Below are 5,529 nucleotides of genomic sequence, written 5' to 3' on the forward strand. Positions count from 1 at the left end.
AACAGTTTCTCCAGAGTAGTTTTCTCTAATTCCTTAGCCAAAACCATTTAACAGGAAATTTCACTCCTAATTCCTTAGTTAATCAAATTGCTGTTAAGAAATATTTATTTTATCAAGAATTTACGGTAACCACAGTTTGATCCTCATTCCTAAGTGATTAAACGCGGGTTTTATTATACAACACGTGATAAGGCGGTTTGTCCGACCTAAACCTTAACCAGAAATCAGAATTTCATTTGTCTGATAAAATTAAGCATTAAGCACGTTGTATAATAATTTGAATTACGAAAACATCAATCATTATAAGAACATGGATAAAATATTCATACAGTAGCAATTCAGGGACACCCCCTAGCATTGGGGGGTTTAGCCTCTCATAATATTCAAAGACAAAAGATTACAAATTAAAGACATTACAAGTTGTTGTTGATGAAAGTTGATCTTCAATTTCTTCCGATCTTGAAGATCTCTTCTCTTCTCCAAACCTTGCAAGGTTGCTTCCTCTTTTCGTATCTTTTCTTTTCACGATCAAAAAGTGTCCCTTTCTCGGTGCTTCCCATCCAACTAAATAGTTTCCAAACAACTAAAAATGATGCCAAATGCCCAAAATGCCCTCCGGATGTCCACAGGAGTAAAAATTAGAAAAATCAGAATTTTGAGCGAAATGGCCAACACAGGCCGTGTCAGGTGACACTGCTGCCCGTGTTGGCTCCTCTGTAGGCTCACAAGCACGCCATGCTGACACGGGCCGTGTCAGGTGACACGGGCACCCGTGTCAGCCCACTGTTTTACTGGGTTCCTGCTGGCTGTTCTGCACATGGTGACACGGGCCGGGTCAGGTGACACGGGCACCCGTGTCAGCCCACTGTTTTACTGGGTTCCTGCTGGCTGTTCTGCACATGCTGACACGGGCCGTGTCAGGTGACACGGGCAACCGTGTCAGCCCCCTGTTTTGTCCATTTTTCGCTTTTACTTAAGTCTCTAACCTCCTTTCTTCCGGTACACACTTTAGAACTTTTAATCAAACCTGGAAACCAACATTCTACACAGAAACGCATAAAATGCGACAAAATGCGAAAAACTACTAATGAAACATAAAACAAACGAAAATTCATACAATGCAATAAACTGAAGAAATCACTAAAATAAAACGCAAAAGTTACCAATTCATGAAGATTCCATGCTGGATAGATGATGAAAACTGAGTGTAAATGATGGCCGATTATCGACTCAGTAGAATGTGCTTAAATAACAACATATAGAAACAAATTTTGGTCCCTAAGAGACCTCATGATGCATATGATATGAATGCTGAAATAAACTCTTTATGGGGAAATATTGCCACAAAGGAAAAGAAATCAGAGAGACCGAAAGGCCGCAGGAGGGTAATGCATTCCATAAGGAAAACTCACTGGGGAGATATAGACTCCGGGGGATAAAGGGTTATGTGTAGGCCAGGCTACGACTTAAAAATTATTGGGGGACTAGAGAAATTCCATGAAAATGGAAAGACTCAACCGGGGAAACCAAGGAATGCCTGCAGGGGACACGGGTAGATCAGAATAAAACTGAAGTACTCGAACCATGCAGGAAAAGAGATTTCACTAAGGAAATACACACTCAACTCAACTGGGGAAGAAATAGACTTCAACACAGGAGGAGCATAAATATATTATCCACTACCTGCTACTGGGTAAGGAGATGATAAAAATCTGACAGAGAGGACATTTGTTACCAGTTAGGGTAAACATATCAAGGATGACTCTCCGAGGGCCGCCAGGGGATGTATTCATTACCGATTACTGGGTAAGAATAGACTTGCTGGGGAAAACTAAAAATAGGATTTACAACTACCGGTTACTGGGCAGAAGACCAAAAGGAAAGAATATCCATAGTTGGTTAAAGTGAACATATCAAGGATAGACTCAAAGGAAAGAAAATCCGTCACCGATTAGGATGAACATATCAAGGATAAACTTGCCTGGGGATGTTAAGGAGGATACCCGTCATCGGTTAAGATGAACATATCAAGGATAAACTACCTGAACAAAAAGTAGGAATTACATCTATCGAATACTGGATAGAATACCATCAAGGAGAATATTCGTCATCGGTTAAGATGAACATATCAAGGATAGACTCCGAGGGGAAGAATAGGAATTACATCTATCAATTATTGGATAGAATACCACAAAGAGGATATCCGTCACCGGTTAAAGTGAACATATCAAGGATAAACTCTGCAAGGGGAGAAGAGCAAGGTTTACAACTATCGGTTACTGGGCAGAAGACCGTAAAGAGAAGGAAACCCGTCATCGATTAGGATGAACATATCAAGGATTAACTCTTTGGGAAACAAAATAGGGATTACAACTACCTTTTTACTGGGTAGAAAACCAAAGATGAGAATATCCATCACCGGTTAGGATGAACATATCAAGGATAGACTCAAAGCAGGGGAAGAAAATATTCGTCACCGATTAGGATGAACATATCAAGGATATACTTCATGGGGAAACGTGAAAACGCATCCACTAGGGAGAGAAAGGGTTACTTTTGTCGGGTATTGGGCAAGAAGTAACAAACTACCAACTAAGAAGGATATCACAAGTTACTAGGTAATAAACTCTCATGGGACCAAAAGCATCTATCTAGGTAAGATCTAGAAAGAAAAAGTCAATCAAGACTCAACTCGATAAAGACATAACTCAAGGGGATGGTTCCACCCAGATAATCAACTGGGGAGGAAGCTGAAATAATAATCATCCACGAGGAAACAATTCAGTGGGTTAAGGAGAAAGGTTAAAGTCTTTCTGTTTATGGGGCTAACACTCTACAATTGAAAGAAGGACAGACTCACCAAACCCGTATGGGGATAAAGTACCACCATAACAGAGAATAAGAATCACAAGAATGGGTCAACAAGTGCAATGATGCAATAATGAAAAATATAAATGTATATGTATATGTTTATGTATATATGATGATTATGCTGACAAAACGATCTCAAAGGATACACGGATGTCGCAGATTTGAATCATCGATACAATTCTCGGCCAATCCCCAAAAGAGGGAAACAACTGCTGGAGAAAAGAGAGATCAACATCCCAACGGCTTAACCCTAGCTGGGGAAGAAAGGAGGAGATCTGCTGAGGAAACTGCTACCACCTCTGCGGGGAATTTTAGGTCATATCAAATGGGAGACAACCCTGCAGGGAAACAAATGCAGATAGCTGCTCCGAAACCAGGAGGAAATTCTGACTGGGAGCGAATCTGACGACGACTTGCGAGGAACCAAAGTTCTGCCGGAATCATGCGAACTGCTGCAACAAAATATCTGCACTCTGTTAGAGAACAAATATAAAGTCGGTTGGGAGTCAACACCAACTCAGTTGGGGACAACGGAGAATTAACTGCTTGGGGAAATCCACAAATACCGGGTGCTGAATAATGCTGCTGGAGATGAAAGCGAAATTGCGCCTACTGCTTGGGGGGAACCAATAATCCTCTACACTTAGGGCTTACTGCTTTCGAACCATTGTTGATATTCCTTTTAAATGAAATCGATTGCTTAAGATTAATGCTTTTATATGTTTAAGAACACATGATTTTGATTAAAACTTTAATTTTTAAAACGATCATAATAAAATTTAAAACTATTTGGCTAAATTAAATAAGACTAGAAATAATTGGATAAAATCTCAACTTTATTTAATAGAATGGTAGTCTGTAAATGACAAGACTCCATAGATCTTTACAAAGTTGAAAATGGAAATTTACATGGAAAAGGGCTACATTAAATACAATGATCACTAATCCTTCTACCGCCTCTTGATATTCACGGTGCTCTTGACTGTTGCTATACCAGGGACGATGAATCAAAATCGGCCGTTGTGCTCAAGAACGTCTTCAAAATCAAAGATCAGCAGGATGCAGTTACTTGCCATAATCCCTAATTTTTGCATAAATTTCCCCAAGGTGGGATACTCAATTTATCGGGATAATTCTTTCTGTTTTATGTCTCTAATTTTTGCCTGGATCGTCCTTTCGGGTTTTCAATCCACCGAGACGCTCATTTTTGCCTAAGCCGCCCTTTCGGGTTTTCAACTTAGCGAGCTATTATTTCCTTTTTTAGGCGAAGTATTTCTTGACTGCATTTGCGTTCACAAGACGCGTGAACTCTTCACCATCCATAGCTGTAAGAATTAAAGCGCCGCCTGAAAAGGCTCTCTTAACAACATATGAGCCTTCATAATTAGGAGTCAATTTGCCCATAGAATCTGGTTTGAAAGATAGAATCTTCTTGAGCACAAGGTCACCTTCTCGGAACACACGAGGTCAGACCTTCTTATAAAATGCCTTCTTCATTCTTTGTTGGTATAACTAACCATGACACGTGGCAGTCAACCTCTTCTCTTTAATCAAATTCAACTGATCAAACCTGGTCTGACACCATTCAGCTTCAGTCAACTTGGCTTCCATTAGCACACGCAATGATGGGATCTCGACCTCTATGGGGAGCACAATTTCCATACCATATACAAGAGAGAAAGGGGTTGCCCCTATTGAAGTGCGGATGGATGTACGATACCCGTGCAAATCAAATGAGAGCATCTCATGCCAATCCTTATATGTTACAACCATCTTCTGAATAATCTTCTTGATGTTCTTGTTTGCAGCTTCAACAAACCCATTCATCTTAGGTATGTAGGGAGAAGAATTATGATGTGCAACCTTGAAGTCCTTGCAAAGAGCTTCCACCATATTGTTATTCAAGTTTGATCCATTATCACTAATGATCTTACTCGGCACACCATAACGACATATGATCTGATTCTTGATAAACCTTATAACAACTTGCTTGGTTAGGTTTGCATACGATGCCGCTTCAACCCATTTTGTGAAGTAGTCAATAACCACCAAAATGAAACGATGTCCATTCGACGCTTTGGGCTCAATCATGCCAATCATATCGATTCCCCACATGGAGAAGGGCCGTGGGGAGGAAATGACGTTCAATAGTGTCGGAGGGACATGAATCTTATCTGTATATACTTGAGACTACTGGCATTTCTTCACAACTTGCAACAGTCAGATTCCATTGTCAGCCAATAGTAACCTGCTCGCAACATCTTCTTCGCCATTGCATGTCCATTGGAATGAGTACCAAAGGAACCTTCATGGACTTCAATCATCAACAGGTCTGCTTCGTGTCTATCCACGTATCTGAGCAAAACCATATCAAAGTTTATCTTATATAGTACATCACCATTTAGGTAGAAATTGTCGGCTAATCTTCTCAAAGTCTTCTTATCTCTCAAAGATGCCCCAGACAGGTAAATCTGACTTTGGAGGAAACACTTGATATCAAAATACCAAGGCTTTTCATCCTTGATCTCTTCAATAGCAAACACATGAGATGGCCTATCAAGACGCATCACAGTCAAGTTAGGAACTTCATTCCAATATTTCACTACGACCATTGAAGCCAATGTTGCAAGAGCGCCTGCCATCCGGTTTTCATCTCGA

This window comes from Lathyrus oleraceus, chromosome 7, assembly GCF_024323335.1.
Source record: "Lathyrus oleraceus cultivar Zhongwan6 chromosome 7, CAAS_Psat_ZW6_1.0, whole genome shotgun sequence".
Taxonomy (NCBI): domain Eukaryota; kingdom Viridiplantae; phylum Streptophyta; class Magnoliopsida; order Fabales; family Fabaceae; genus Lathyrus; species Lathyrus oleraceus.